Source organism: Mobula hypostoma, chromosome 7 (genome assembly GCF_963921235.1).
Source record: "Mobula hypostoma chromosome 7, sMobHyp1.1, whole genome shotgun sequence".
NCBI lineage: Eukaryota > Metazoa > Chordata > Chondrichthyes > Myliobatiformes > Myliobatidae > Mobula > Mobula hypostoma.
This window is the reverse complement of record NC_086103.1, coordinates 263,819-278,670: the sequence shown is the minus strand read 5'-3', so window position 1 is coordinate 278,670 and position 14,852 is coordinate 263,819. Positions and strand designations below refer to the sequence as shown.

Genomic DNA, 14,852 nt, shown 5'->3' with positions numbered 1-14,852 from the left:
CTACTATCCTTTCCCTGTCTCATTGGAATATACCTATGCGGAATACCACACAAATATCCCCTGAACATTTACCACGTTTCTGTCATACATTTCCCTCAAACATCTGCTCCCAATTTATGCTTCCAAGTTCCTGCCTGATAGGTTCATATTTCCCTTTACTCCAATTAAACACTTTCCTAACTTGTCTGCACCTATCCCTTTCCAATGCTCTTCTACCTGATAGCTTCATATTTCCCCTTAATCCAATTAAACACTTTCCTAACTTGTCTGCACCTATCCTTCTCCAATGCTATGGTAAAAGAAATAGAATTGTGATCACTATCTCCAAAATGCTCTCCCACTGAGAGACCTGACGCCTGACCAGGTTCATTTCCCAATTCCAGATCAAATACAGCCTTTCCTCGTGTAGGCTTATCTGCACATTGTGTCAGGAAACCTTCCTGAGCACACCCAGCAAACTCCACCCCATCTAAACCCCTCACTCTAGGGAGATGCTAATCAATATCGGGGAAATTAAAATCTCCCATCATAACAACCCTGTTATTATTGCGTTGTTCCAGAATCTGTCTCCCTATCTGCGCCTTGATTTCCTTGTTACTAATGGGTGGTCTATATATCAAAAAAATACCCAGTAGAGTTATTGACCCCTTTCTGTTTGTAACTTCCACCCACAGAGACTCAGTAGACAGTCCCTCTATGACTTCTTCCTCTTCTGCAGCTGTGACACTCTCTCTGATCAGCAGTGTCACGCCCCCACCTCTTCTGCCTCCCTCCCTGTCCTTTCTGAAACATCTAAATCCTTTTACTAAGTAGCCATTCTTGCCCATGAGCCATCCAAGTCTCTGTAATGGCCACAACATCATAGCTCCAAGTACTGATCCATGCTGTAAGCTCATCAGCTTTGTTCATGATATATATATATTCAGGTACCTTGCCATTTTTGCGTGGGCGATCATGTCTCTCCATCCATCACGGTCCATGACGCTCCGAATTGTAGTTGTTGCCTCCCCTGTTTCTAACCATGATGTTATTCCATCTATCATTTTCATTCTCTGTCTGCCTCTGCTTCTTCTTCCTTCCAGCTTTCCAGTTGTAACTAAATGTTCTAATGTCTCTCTTCGCATGATGTGCCCAAAGAATTTTGATTGCTGTTTTCTGACTTTTTTAAGTAATGTACATGATACTTTGTGCATTAAAGTAGTCACATCTCAAACCATCCATCTGAGCCTATCCTTTCTCTATCACCTGCCTATTCTCCCTTTCACACTGCCTACAAGCTTTCTCTATTTATGATCCAATTGCCCCTCCCTCCATCTCATCAGTTCAGTTCCCACCCCCCAGCAGTTCTCATTTAAACTCTTCCTCAATAGACTTAGCAAACCTCCCCACCAGGATATTGGTCCCCTTGGATTCAAGTGTAACCCACCCTTATTGTACAGGTCACGCCTGCCCTAAAAGAGGTCCCAATGATCCAGAAATCTGAATCCCTGTCCCCTGCTTCAATCTCTCAGCCCTGCATTTATCCTCCACCTCACTCTTTTCCTATCCTCACTGTCACATGGCACGGGCAGTAATCCCGAGATTACTACCCCTGTGGTCCTGCTTCTCAGCTTCTTTCCTAACTCCCTGGTCTGTTTTCAGGACCTCCTTCCTTTTCCTATCTATGTTGTTGGTACCAATATGTACCACGACCTCTGGCTGTTCACTTTCCCACTTCAGGATATCTTGGACACGATCTGAAACATCCCAGACCCTGGCACCTGGGAGGCAAACTACCATTCGTGTTTCTTTCCTGCATCCACAGAATCGCCTGTCTGACCCCCTAACTATAGAGTCCCCTATCACTGCTGCCATTCTCATCCTCTTCCTTTCCCTACCCTTTTGAGCCACAGGGCCAGACTCTGTGCCTGAGGCACAGCCACTGTTGCCGCCCCCAGTAGCTCGTCCCCCGCAATAGTACTCAAACAGGAGTACTTATTGTTAAGGAGGACAGCCACAGGGGTACTCTCTAGTATCTGAACTTGCCCTCCCCTCTCCTGACTGTTAGCCACTTATCTGTCTCCAGAGGCCCCGATGTGACTACTTGCCTATAGCTCCTGTCTATCACCTCCTCACTTACCCTAACCAGAGGAAGGTCATTGAACTGCATCTCCAGTTCCCTAACACGGTCCCTAAGGAGCTGCAGCTCAATGCACCTGGCGCAGATGTGGCAGTCCAGGAGGCTGGGAGACACCAGGACCTCCCACACCCAGTACGGAACACTGGCCTTGCAGACATACTTTCTATTCCTATTCTTCACAAGTAATTGACCTCACCACATTATACCCAATAATGTGGCCACTGAGTGTACAAACAAGGAAGGAATATATGTGTGAGACAAGAAGAATAAAGGAAATCCCTTCTAATTGAAATGTGCTGGAGTTCTAATGTTTATAACTACTGTTCTAAAGCAGTAGTTTTGGTTCAAAGTATAGTTCCACTGTAAATTGTTTCAACTTAAATTTTCAGACTGTTGTCTTAAGCTGAGGCATATTGGCACAGGAGCTCATGTAGGGACAGCCATTCACTGTTTTTTTCCTAGAAAGTGAACCCCTGGACCCTGGTGGACCATGAAGTACTGGACAACTGTGCTAACTGAGCTGTCTACTGCTGTCTGCAATCATACATGCGCCAGAAAAAGTCACTGTAATGGATGTATTCAAATTTCATCCCAGAGTTTTCACTGCAAACATAGCCATCTTCTCCCGATAACTCAGGCTCTCTAGACCAGTAGCCTCCTTGTGAATGTCTCCTGCATGCTCTCCAGCTTGACAATGTCTATCCCACTACAGAGTGACCAAAACTGTATAAAATACTCCAAATGCAGTCCCACCAATGACTTGTTAAACTGCACCATGTTGTCCCTATTCTGAAAATGGATGCCAGCAACCTTTTCATCACCCTGTCTACTTGAGTGACCATTTTCAGTGAATGGAACACTTGTACTTCCAGGTCCTTCTTTTCCACAGAACTAGTCAGAGCCTTGCCTTTCACTGTACAAGACCATAAGATATAGGAGCAAACTAGGACATTTGGCCCATCAAATCTGCACCACTCAACATCCTCAATGTCCTCAGCTAGTTTGAATGTCCAAAATGCATCACCTCACAAGTATCTTAAGTTTAGGTCCATTTGCCATGCTATTTCCCTCACTGATCAAGATCTCTTTGACAATTTATTGCAATTTGCTTCAATATTAACAAGGCCCCCTAATTTAGGATCATCAGCAAACTTGCTAACCACGCCACATACATTAACATCCAAGTCATTTAGATTAAAACATTAGTAACAGAAGTCCCAACACTGACCCTTTGTCACCCCACCAGCCACAGGCCTCCAGTCAGAGAATCGATCTTCAACCAGAACCTTCTACTTCCTATTATTGAGATAATTCTGATGCAGCTTGCTAGCTCCCCTGAATCCCATGTGACCTAGTGCTCCAGATCAGCCTGTCCCTAGCTCCCAGAGGCAATCCAAGTCCTCATTTCCTCTGACTATCAGTTCAACTACAGTGCATGCATTGAAGTGGATGGAATTTAAAACAATAATCTTATCAGAAACACAAAATAATCTGCAGATGCTGGGGTCAAAGCAACACTCACAACACTCTGCAGGAACTCAGCAGGTCGGGCAGCATCCATGGAAAAGATCGGTTGATGTTTCGAGCAGGAACCCTTCGTCACACTTTAACTGTAAACATACGTTTTCTGATTTCCAGGCTTACACACTTTGGCTGTGGCATGTACCCCTGCCTTCTCACTGGCTTCACGCTCATGAGTCCCTACTCCTTTGCCAATCTTGTTTAAAATCTTCTGGTGGCAAAAGCAAACTTACCTGCTAGGATATTAGTCCCCCTCTGGTTCAAGTGCAACCAGTCCCTCTGGTATCGTTTGAAGAGGTGCCAGTGATCCAAAGACTTGAATCCCTCTGTCCTGCTCCAGCTCCTCAGTCATGCATTCATCTGGCTGATCTTTCTGTTCTTGGACTCCAGTACCCAGCACCAGGAGTAATCTGGAGATCACTATCCTCAAGGTCCTGCACATTAATTTCTTGCCTAACTCCATATACTCATTCCACAGGATTTCATCACTATGTCTTTTGTAATAATGTGTACAATGACCTCTGGCTCTTCACCCTCAGCCATGAGAATTTTCTGCAGCTGTTCAGAGACACCCTTGACCCTGGAACTTGGGAGGCAGCTCACCATTCTGTGGTCTCTTCTGCTGTCACAGAATCTCCTTTTTCAGATCCCTCTGACTCTGCCTAAGTTTGATCTTGTCTGCTGAGCCTTACAACTGGCCATGGTGCTACTGACATGACCGGTCCTCAAAAATCTTGCTGCTAAAGGCCATGAAAATGGTGATGTATTCATCTAGACTGGCGACTGAGTCTTTGAGCATAATCAATCTGTTGACAGATAGCAGTTGATGGACACAAAAGTTGGGGGTGTTGTGGATAGTCTGGAGGGTTGTTAGAGGTTACAGTGGGCCATTGATAGGGTGTAAAATTGGCTGAGAAGTGGCAGATGGAGTTCAACCCAGAGAAGTGTGAAATGGTTCATTTTGGTAGGTCAAATTTTAAGACTGAATATAGTATTAATGGTAAGCCTTGGCAGTGTGGAGGGTCAGAAAGATCTTGGGGTCCATGTCCATATGACACTCAAAGTTGCTGTGGAGGTTGACAGTGTTGTTAAGAAAGCGTATGGTGTGTTGGCATTCATCAACCACGGGACTGAGTTTAAGAGTTGTATGGTAATGTTACAGCTATATAAGACCTTTGTCAGACCCCGTTTGAAGTACTGTGTTCATTTCTGGTCACCTCACTACAGGAAGGATGTGGATACTATAGAGGGAATGCAGAGGAGATTTACAAGGATGTTGCCTCGATTGGAGAGCGTGCCTAATGAGAATAGGTTCAGGATTGCTACCTGTGCTACATGCCAGTGAGGGTAGGAATAGGATGCTCTGGAGGATGAACAAGTGGCTGAGGAACTGGTGTAGGGGGCAAGGCTTCAGATTTCAGGATAATTGGGACATCTTCTGGGGCAGGTGGGACCTGTACAAGAGAGACGGGTTACACTTGAACTACAAGGGGACCAATATCCTTTCAGGGAGGTTTGTTAGTGCTGTTGGGGAGGCTTTAAACTAGATTTCCCGGGGGATGGGAACCACAGTACCAGAGCTGACAGTGTGGCTGGGGTGAAAATAAATGATGTTAAAAGTTCAAGCAAATCCACTAATAGAAAGGTTGTGGGTGGTGGTAAAAATCTTCTGACGTGTATATATTTCAATGCTAGGAGTAATTGCGGGGAAGGTGGATGAGTTGAGGGTGTGGATTGACACGTGGAATTATGACGTTATAGCAGTTAGTGAAACTTAGCTACAGGAGGGGTAGGATTGGCAGTTTAATATTCCAGGGTTCTGACATTTCAGATGTGATAGAGGCAGAGGAATGAAAGGTGGGGGGTTAGCATTGCTTGTCAGGGAAAATGTTACGGCAGTGCTCAGGCAGGACAGATTAGAGGGCTTGTCTACTGAGTCCTTATGGGTGGAGCTGAGAAACAGGGAAGGTATGGCTACATTAGTGAGGTTGTATTATAGACCACCAAATAGTCAGCGAGAATTAGAGGAGCAAATCTGCAGAGAGATAGCAGGCAACTGCAGGAAACAAAGTTGTGGTGGTAGGGAATTTTAATTTTCCACATACTGAATGGGACTCCCATACTGTTAGATGGGTTAGTATTCGTAAAATGTGTTCAGGAAAGTTTTCTAAATCAATATATAGAAGTACCAACTAGAGGAGATGCAATATTAGATCTCCTATTAGGAAATGAGTTTGGACAAGTAACAGAAGTGTGTGTAGGGGAGCACCTTGGTTCCAGTGATCATAACACCTTTAGTTTCAACTTGATCATGGATAAAGATAGATCTGGTCCTAGGGTTGAGGTTCTAAACTGGAAGAAGTCCAAATTTGAAGAAATGAGAAAGGATCCAAAAAGCGTGGATTGGGACAGGTTATTCTGTGGCAAAGATGTGATCGGTAAGTGGGAAGCCTTCAAAGGAGAAATTTTGAGAGTGCAGAGCTTGTATGTTCCTGTCAGGATTAAAGGCAAAGTGAATAGGAATAAGGAACCTTGGTTCTCAAGGGATATTGCAACTCTGATAAAGAAGAAGAGAGAGTTGTATGACATGTATAGGAAACGGAATAAATAAGGTGCTTGAGAAGTATAAAAAGTGCAAGAAAATACTTAAGAAACAAATCAGGAGGGCTAAAAGAAGACATGAGGTTGCCTTGGCAGTCAAAGTGAAGGATAATCCAAAGAGCTTTTATAGGTATATTAAGAGCAAAAGGATTGTAAGGGATAAAATTGGTCCTCTTGAAGATCAGAGTGGTCGGCTATGTGCGGAACCAAAGGAAATGGGGGAGATCTTAAATAGATTTTTTGCGTCTGTATTTACTAAGGAAACTGGCATGAAGTCTATGGAATTAAGGGAAACAAGTAGTGAGATCATGGAAACTGTACAGATTGAAAAGGAGGAGGTGCTTGCTACCTTGAGGCAAATTAAAGTGGATAAATCCCCAGGACCTGACAGGGTATTCCCTCGGATTTTGAAGGAGACTAGTGTTGAAATTGCAGGGGCCCTGGCAGATATATTTAAAATGTCAGTGTCTACAGGTGAGGTGCCAGAAGATTGGAGAATGGCTCATGTTGTTCCGTTGTTTAAAAAAGGATCAAAAGGTAATCCGGGAAATTATAGGCCGGTAAGTTTGACGTCGGTAGTGGGTAAGTTATTGGAAGGGAGTACTAAGAGACAGAATCTACAAGCAGTTGGATAGACAGGGACTTATTAGGGAGAGTCAAAATGGCTTTGTGCGTGGTAGGTCATGTTTGACTAATCTATTGGAGTTTTTCGAGGAGGTTACCAGGAAAGTGGATGAAGGGAAGGCAGTGGATATTGTCTACATGGACTTCAATAAGGCCTTTGACAAGATCCCGCATGGGAGGATAGTTAGGAAAATTTAGTCGCTAGGTATACATGGAGAGGTGGTAAATTGGATCAGACATTGGCTAAATGGAAGAAGCCAAAGAGTGGTAGTAGAGAATTGCTTCTTCAAATGGAGGCCTGTGACTAGTGGTGTGCCACAGGGATCAGTGCTGGGTCCATTGTTATTTGTCATCTATATCAATGATTTGGATGATTATGTGGTAAACTGGATCAGCAAATTTGCTGATGATACAAAGATTGGAGGTGTAGTGGACAGTGAGAAAGATTTTCAAAGCTTGCAGAGGGATTTGGACCAGCTGGAAAAATGGGTTGAAAAATAGCAGATGGAGGTTAATACAGACAAATGTGAGGTATTGCACTTTGGAAGGACAAACCAAGGTAGAACATACAGGGTAAATGGTGAAGCACTGAGGAGTGCAGTAGAACAGAGGGATCTGGGAATACAGATACAAAATTCCCTAAAAGTGACATCACAGGTAGATAGGGTCGTAAAGAGAGCTTTTGGTACATTGGCTTTTATTAATCAAAGTATTGAGTATAAGAGCTGGAATGTTACGATGAGGTTGTACAAGGCATTGGTGAGGCCGAATCTGGAGTATTGTGTTCAGTTTTGGTCACCAAATTACAGGAAGGATATTAATAAGGTTGAAAGAGCGCAGAGAATGTTTACAAGGATGTTGCCGGGACTTGAGAAACTCAATTACAGAAAAAGGTTGAATAGGTTAGGACTTTATTCCCTGGAGCGTAGAAGAATGGGGGGAGATTTGATTGAGGTATATAAAATTATGGTGGGTATAGATAGAGTGAATGCAAGCAGGCTTTTTTCCACTGAGGCAAGGGGAGAAAAAAAACTAGAGGGCACGGGTTAAGGGTGAAGGGGGAAAAGTTTAAAGGGAACATTAAGGGAGGCTTCTTTACACAGAGAGGGGTGGGAGTGTTGAATGAGCTGCCAGACGAGGTGGTAAATGCGGGTTCTTTTTTAACATTTAAGAATAAATTGGACAGATACATGGATGGGAGGTGTATGGAGGGATATGGTCCGTGTGCAGGTCAGTGGGACTAGGCAGAAAATGGTTCGGCACAGCCAAGAAGGGCCAAAAGGCCTGTTTCTGTGCTGTAGTTTTTCTGTGGTTTCTATGAACTTGTCCTTTAGTCCTTAGAGCGACAGGGGATGAAAGGTGTCCTGATAGAGGTGTATAAGAAATGAGAGACATTGATCGTGTGGATAGCCGGAGGCCTTTTCCCAGGGCTGAAATGGCTAACGTGAGGGGGCATAGTTTTAAGATGCTTGGAAGGAGATACAGGGGGAATGTCAGGTGTAAGTTTTTCACACAGAGAGTGGAGGATGCGTGGAATGGGCTGCCCGCGATAGTGGTAGAGGTGGATATATTAGGGTCTTTTAAGAGACTCTTAGCTACATGGAGCTTAGAAAAATAGAGGGCTATGTAGTAGGGTAATTCTAGGCAGTTTCTAGAGTAGGTTACAAAGTCGGCAAAACATTATGGGCCGAAGGGCCTGTAAGCTGCTGTAGATGTCTACGCTCTATGTTATATGTTATGTAGAAGCTCACCTATTTTGAGCTACAGTGTGGAACAGACCCCTCCGGCCTAATGAGTGGCAACTGGTATTTAACCCTAACCTAATCATGAGACAGTTTACAATGACCAAATAAGCTACTAACCAGTACATCTTTGGACTATGGGAGGAAGCTGTATCACCTGGAGGAAACCTCTATGGTCACGAAGAAAATGTGCAAATGCCTGACAGACGGCACTGGAATTGAACTCTGAATTCCAACGCCCTGAGTTGTAATAGCATTGCACTTATGGCTACTCTATCATGGTGCCCTTCAGCAGACCAGCACTGTACTTCTTCCTGTACTGGATTTTCAAATTTCAGCTTCTACCTGAACTGGCCGGTTGGTGGTGTGGTGGCATCAGCACTGGACTTCAAGGCAGTTGGCCCTGAGTTCAAACCCAGCCGTGTTCCAAACCTGGGAAGTAGCAGTATCTGCCCAGAAGAAAGTCCTGGCAATCTACTTCCGTATCTTGCCATGAAAACCATATGGACCCTATGGTCCAGCAGGTCGCAAAGAGTCAGACTCGACTTGATGGCTAAATAACAAACGTACTTAGGGAGAAGGAGCTCAGCCTAGTAGGTTGATTTACCAAAGTTTTGGCAGGGTCTGGCTTGGTAAGTAAATTTGATGGTTGTGTAGGTATGGTTACCAGGTATGTGTTTGGGCACCAGGGGATGTGCTGGTAGCTGGTAGCATTGTAAATGTGAATGTCAAAGTAGATGGTGTCCAGCAGGGTGAGACTAAAGCTTTGAACTGTCTGATTCAAAAATAAGAATGATAGTGCTAGGGCCATGGCTTGTTGTAGAAAGTTATTTGTTTCTATATCTTGGCAACATGGAAGCGTAGCAGTGAGTGTAATACTATAAAGTACAAGCGATCATCAATCAGGGTTCATCCATGAACACATGAGTTTCCTTCAACTGCTCTACGGTTAAGGTTAGTGAGTTGTGGGCATGCTGTGTTGGTGCTGAAAGCATGGAGACACTTGCGGACGCAATCATTGAACTGTGTAGGTCCTTGATGCATTTCACTGTCTGTTTTGATGTACCTTGACAAATAAAGCTAATCTTTCTTTCTTCAAGGTCTCCAGACATGCCAATGTGCCTTGAGTTTTCATCAGTGAAGAATTGAGCATTGTGAGGTTATAATTTAACCTTTTCTTTTATAGTTTAAAAGCAGGGGTTTTATATATCTTTTTTATAACATTGCGAAACAATTTCTGCCATATCATAGGCCATTTGCTTTTTAATGACAAAAGCTTTACGATTACTCACAAATCTTTCATCCTAATCCAGATTTCTCACGTACAGTATAGCTGTTGGCCAGATGTGTGCAGAATCATGTTTTCCTGCCACAGTGTTTGAGCTAGTTCTCCCACTGCAGTGTTGCTTTCTGCTGAAATTCCATAACAAAGTGCTGAATAGAACTTTCTATAGAGTTTTGATGTTCCAAAAAGTTTCCTCCTGAATTACACACAACAATGTGCAGAACCTGGACAACCTAAATGGCTGACAGAGTCAGTTGGAGCACAACCTGTTGAGAAGACCAACACTCTAATCTCTTTCTTTCCTGGGCATAAAGCAAGCAGCCAGAATGCTTTCTGTTGCACATCTGCATATGCTTGTCGGAGTCTTTGATGACGTGCTGAATCTCCTTAAGCTTCTAAGAAAGCAGAGATACTGGCGTACCCTCTTCATGGTTGCATCTATGTACTGGTTCCAGGATAGATTCTCCGATCATATACAACACGATTATAATATGTAGATAGGATGTAGGAGAATCAGGATAGAGTGAATGGTCATCTGAGAGAAAGAGAAGGGGAAATAAGAAAGGGAATGGGATTGGTGGGTTTGCTCACAGCCTTGATGGGCTGAATACCCTCAGATGTTAAAAACAAATATGGGAAATATATGAGAAAAGGACAATCTTTACACTTTTGTTGAATTAATAAGAAGGATTTGGAATTACATGATGATTTGGAACCTGAATAGCCCACAATGCCAGTGCAAAATCTATATTGAAAATATTTCACTTGACCGAGGTTGCCTGATTTTCCCCCACAATTCCACATTCAGGTGCTGAAGGTTGTTAATGAAATGTAAATCTGCCTGCCTTTCAGGCAATACATTGCAGATTATAACTTGACTACATCTTTTGGCATGAATCCATGTTTTCTGGTTACTCATGCTGATTACTGGAAACAGCTTCTTCCCATTTACTTTGATAAGAGCATTCAGAATTTGGTGATTCTAGTTTGGAATTTTTTCTCAGTAAGCAGCAGTACAAAAAAAAAAGCCAGTTTGTCCAAACTTTCTAATTATATTGCATTCTGGTGAATCTCTTTAAGTCTGCATCAAACATCAACTAAAACTAAGAGGTGATGTGTTAAGGGTGCAATGTTTAAGGACGGCATGAAGGGGAACTTCTTCACTCAGAGGGTGGTGAGAGAGTGGAGCAAGCTGTCAGCATAAATGGAGGATGTGGGTTCGATTTCAACATGTAAGAGAAATTTGGATAGATATGCTTGGGGTGTATGGAGGGCTATGGTCCAGTTGGGAGTTGATGGGACGAGGCAGCATAACGGTTTGGCACAGACTAAAGGACCTTTTTCTGGGCTGTAGTGTTCTATGACTCGATAAGCAATAATTACATGTTTTTGAAGCAGTCTTAGGAATATGCGCTGAACCCTGAAAGGTTTCTGTCACTCCTTCTGCATTTCTTTTGCAGTAGTTAAATGTCGGGTGCCCAATGGTCCTGTAATTAGCCAGTTGTCCAGATTATCTGCTTGTCCATACCTCTGTATGGGTGCGGAGGATGGAATGAACTGATGCACGGCCCTCCACAACAGATGTCTGCAAATGCTGACCAGGCTCATTACAGCAAGTATGCTTTCTGAACTGCTTTCTGGGTAGTCTGACAGTCTTTGATAGTTTGCCAGCTTTACTAATACTTAAAAAATGTCTCAGAAAATTAATAGATTTATTTATTACAATAAATATTTTTTTTAAATCAGAATCAAGTTTATTATCACTGAAAACAACAGGAATTCTGCAGATGCTGGAAATTCAAGCAACATACATCAAAGTTGCTGGTGAACGCAGCAGGCCAAGCAGCATCTATAGGAAGAGGCGCAGTCGACGTTTCAGGCCGAGACCCTGACGAAGGGTCTCGGCCTGAAACGTCGACTGCGCCTCTTCCTATAGATGCTGCTTGGCCTGCTGCGTTCACCAGCAACTTATTATCACTGATATATTTCATGAAGTTTGTTGTTTTGTGGTAGCAGTATAGTACAATACATAAAATATATTATAAATTACAAACATACAATAAGCACCATACTGTATATAAACAAATTAAATAAGTGAGTAGTGCAAAGAGAGCAAAAATAGTGATGTGGTATTCATGGCTTTATTGTCCATTCAGAAACCTGATGGCAGAAGAGAAGAAGCTTTTCCTAAAATATTGAGTGTGTGTCTTCAGGTTCCTGCACCTCCTCCCTGGTAGTGGTAATGAGAAGATGTCCTCAATGACGGGGAGTCTAGTGCCCATGATGGAGCTCGCTAAGTCTGCAGCCATTTAAATTTAAAAGGTTGTAAACTTGAAAAAATTAAGTTAAAAGCCTTTAAATTAGATAAAATGTACTAAGCATTTTTTCATAGGTTTCCTGACCTGATTCAAATGACCTTTGTCAGACCCCATTTGAAGTACTGTGTTCAGTTCTGGTCACCTCACTACAGGAAGGATGTGGATACTATAGAGGGAATGCAGAGGAGATTTACAAGGATGTTGCCTCGATTGGAGAGCGTGCCTAATGAGAATAGGTTCAGGATTGCTACCTGTGCTACATGCCAGTGAGGGTAGGAATAGGATGCTCTGGAGGATGAACAAGTGGCTGAGGAACTGGTGTAGGGGGCAAGGCTTCAGATTTCAGGATAATTGGGACATCTTCTGGGGCAGGTGGGACCTGTACAAGAGAGACGGGTTACACTTGAACTACAAGGGGACCAATATCCTTTCAGGGAGGTTTGTTAGTGCTGTTGGGGAGGCTTTAAACTAGATTTCCCGGGGGATGGGAACCACAGTACCAGAGCTGACAGTGTGGCTGGGGTGAAAATAAATGATGTTAAAAGTTCAAGCAAATCCACTAATAGAAAGGTTGTGGGTGGTGGTAAAAATCTTCTGACGTGTATATATTTCAATGCTAGGAGTAATTGCGGGGAAGGTGGATGAGTTGAGGGTGTGGATTGACACGTGGAATTATGATGTTGTAGCAATTAGTGAAACTTGGCTACAGGAGGGGCAGGACTGGCAGCTTAATATTCCAGGGTTCCGATGTTTCAGATGTGATCGAGGCAGAAGAATGAAAGGTGGGGGAGTGGCATTGCTTGTTAGGGAAAATATTACAGCAGTACTCAGGCAGGACAGATCAGAGGGCTTGTCTACTGAGTCCTTGTGAGTGGAGCTGAGAAACAGGAAAGGTATGACCACATTAGTGGGATTGTATTACAGACCACCCAATAGTCAAAGAGAATTGGAAGTGCAAATCTGCAGAGAGATAGCAGGCAACTGCAGGAAACATAAAGTTGTGGTGGTAGGGGATTTTAATTTTCCATATATTGATTGGGTCTCCCATACTGTTAGGGGTCTAGATGGTTTAGAGTTTGTAAAATGTGTTCAGGAAAGTTTTCTAAATCAATATATAGAGGGACCAACTGGAGGAGATGCAATATTGGATCTCCTGTTAGGAAACGAGTTAGGACAAGTGACAGAAGTCTGTGTAGGGGAGCACTTTGGTTCCAGTGATCATAACACCATTAGTTTCAACTTGATCATGGACAAGGATAGATCTGGTCTGAGGGTTAAGGTTCTTAACGGGAAGAAGGCCAAATTTGAAGAAATGAGAAAGGATCTAAAAAGCGTGGATTGGGACAGGTTGTTCTCTGGCATGGATGTGATCGGTAGGTGGGAAGCCTTCAAAGCAGAAATTTTGAGAGTGCAGAATTTGTATGTTCCTGTCAGAATTAAAGGCAAGGTGAATAGGAATAAGGAACCTTGGTTCTCAAGGGATATTGCAACTCTGATAAGGAAGAAGAGGGAGTTGTATGACGTGTATAGGAAGCAGGGAGTAAATAAGGTGCTTGAGGAGTATAAGAAGTGTAAGAAAATACTTAAGAAAGAAATCAGAAGGGCTAAAAGAAGACATGAGGTTGCCTTGGTAGTCAAAGTGAAGGATAATCCAAAGAGCTTTTACAGGTATATTAAGAGCAAAAGGATTGTAAGGGATAAAATTGGTCCTCTTGAAGATCAGAGTGGTCGGCTATGTGCGGAACCAAAGGAAATGGGGCAGATCTTAAATAAGTTTTTTGCGTCTGTGTTTACTAAGGAAACTGGCATGAAGTCTATGGAGTTAAGGGAAACAAGTAGTGAGATCATGGAAACTGTACAGATCGAAAAGGAGGAGGTCCTTGCTGTCTTGAGGAAAATTAAAGTGGATAAATCCCCGGGACCTGACAGGGTGTTCCCTCAGACCTTGAAGGAGACTAGTGTTGAAATTGCAGGGGCCCTGGCTGAAATATTTAAAATGTCGCTGTCTACAGGTGAGGTGACGGAGGATTGGAGAGTGGCTCATGTTGTTCCATTGTAAAAAAAAGGATCAAAAAGTAATCCGGGAAATTATAGGCCAGTAAGTTTAACGTCGGTAGTAGGTAAGTTATTGGAGGGAGTACTAAGAGACAGAATCTACAAGCATTTGGATAGACAGGGGCTTATTAGGGCAAGTCAACATGGCTCTGTGCATGGTAGGTCATGTTTGACCAATCTATTGGAGTTTTTCGAGGAGGTTATCAGGAAAGTGGATGAAGGGAAGGCTACATGGACTTCAGTAAGGCCTTTGACAAGGTCCCGCATGGGAGGTTAGTTAGGAAAATTCAGTCGCTAGGTATACATGGAGAGGTGGTAAATTGGATTAGACTTTGGCTCGATGGAAGAAGCCAGAGAGTGGTGGTAGAGAATTGCTTCTCTGAGTGGAGGCCTGTGACTAGTGGTGTGCCACAGGGATCAGTGCTGGGTCCATTGTTATTTGTCATCTATATCAATGATCTGGATGATAATGTGGTAAATTGGATCAGCAAGTTTGCTGATGATACAAAGATTGGAGGTGTAGTAGACAGTGAGGAAGGTTTTCAGAGCCTGCAGAGGGACTTGGACCAGCTGGAAAAATGGGCTGA

At 43.3% G+C, this 14,852-nt stretch overlaps 1 protein-coding gene across 4 annotated transcripts in view; it reads left to right on the top strand.

Annotated features, from left to right (window-relative positions):
- arap3 (ArfGAP with RhoGAP domain, ankyrin repeat and PH domain 3) overlaps positions 1 to 14,852 on the top strand; it is a 375,519-nt gene that overhangs the window by 124,277 nt on the left and 236,390 nt on the right. Inside the window, exon 2 of one of the 4 annotated variants that reach the window (XM_063052997.1) lies at positions 11,353 to 11,508. The exons of the other annotated variants lie outside the window; for them this stretch is intronic. The gene's annotated coding sequence lies outside the window, so the exon portion shown is untranslated. The remainder of the gene's footprint in view (positions 1 to 11,352; positions 11,509 to 14,852) is intronic. 4 annotated transcript variants of the gene reach the window in all.